This window comes from Lupinus angustifolius, chromosome LG02 (assembly GCF_001865875.1).
Source record: "Lupinus angustifolius cultivar Tanjil chromosome LG02, LupAngTanjil_v1.0, whole genome shotgun sequence".
Classification (NCBI taxonomy): domain Eukaryota; kingdom Viridiplantae; phylum Streptophyta; class Magnoliopsida; order Fabales; family Fabaceae; genus Lupinus; species Lupinus angustifolius.
The window spans coordinates 10,992,239-10,992,478 of record NC_032010.1 but is presented as its reverse complement, the minus strand read 5'-3'; positions in this window follow the sequence as shown (position 1 = coordinate 10,992,478).

The window sequence follows — 240 nt, the reverse complement described above, 5'->3', positions numbered from 1 at the left end:
TCCATTTGCTCTACCTCCAAATCAAGAGTAGCAGCCAAACTTAATACAATTCTAATGGATGACATCTTCACCACAGGAGAAAAAATCTCACTGAAATCAACACACTTTCTATGTCTGAAATCTTTAACAACCAATCTAGCTTTATATCTTGGAGATGTAGAATTACTTTCTTGCTTCACCCTATAAATCCACCCGTTTTCCAAAACCTTCTTCCCTTTTGGAAATTTGACCAAATCAAAA